Source organism: Trachymyrmex cornetzi, unplaced genomic scaffold, assembly GCF_001594075.2.
Source record: "Trachymyrmex cornetzi isolate Tcor2-1 unplaced genomic scaffold, Tcor1.1 C3836996, whole genome shotgun sequence".
NCBI lineage: Eukaryota > Metazoa > Arthropoda > Insecta > Hymenoptera > Formicidae > Trachymyrmex > Trachymyrmex cornetzi.
In genome coordinates this window covers 1-846 of record NW_017294631.1, presented here as the reverse complement: position 1 = coordinate 846, position 846 = coordinate 1, and the positions used below count along the sequence as shown (strand labels likewise).

At 28.3% G+C, this 846-nt stretch overlaps 1 long non-coding RNA gene across 1 annotated transcript; it reads right to left on the bottom strand.

Moving 5' to 3' along the window:
• Positions 1–145: 145 nt before the first annotated feature.
• On the bottom strand, positions 146–835 carry LOC108758847 (uncharacterized). The gene is made up of 3 exons (XR_001939967.1): positions 760–835; positions 387–474; positions 146–312 (listed from the first exon to the last, which is right to left on the bottom strand). It is a non-coding gene; the product is annotated as an uncharacterized LOC108758847 (long non-coding RNA).
• Between the last annotated feature and the right edge of the window lie 11 nt (positions 836–846).

Here is an 846-nt window from a genome sequence, read left to right as displayed (position 1 = left end):
ATATATATATATATAACAAAAATTTTTGTCTTATAACAAAAAATGGAAATAAAAAATATAAAACAACCAACAATCACGAATCAATAAATGTAGTCAATTTTAATAACAAAACTTGGTAGCTCTACTCAACTTTAAACATATCTACATGTTGTCACAGTCGAACGATAGAATTGAGATGAATAACACCATTTGCTTGGTTGATATCAAATAAGATTTTATAACATTTATGTTAATGCATAGCTGTGATTTTTTATTTATCGAGTTATGACTTTGATGACGATGCATGGGGAAATCATTGTTGGTTTAAAGTTCCTAAGGACACAGTTAACGATACATGTGAGTGACAATTGTTATTAATACAGGATGAATAATTTAAATTGAACTACCTATTTAATTTTGTATAAATTGTCCATATACAGTTAACAAGGTAATTAGATGTACGATATATTGTGAGATGTTGACTGTTGATCCATGCTGTAAGAAGGATTTGATCTACAATTTGTTAAGATTATTGAGATGTACTGAAGAGGATCTAAACCGAGATCGAAACGTCTACGGAATCATGTAATTGGATTTACCAAGTTGGAATAAATTGCACAAGTAAAAACCAGTGTTGGCTTGTATAGGCTTATTTTCACATTAATTCTTGTTAGTGAATTTCATTAATTGTCTTGATTTATTTCGATTGAGCCTTTGTATGTGTATATATTTTATTTATAAAATATTTAAAAAATACAAAACATAAAAAACTATTATTACCTCAACATCAAATTGCTTTAAACCATCTGATATAGCGGTCCACACTTTGGTTTTCTTTTTTGGATTATCCAGCATATGCAGATTTGC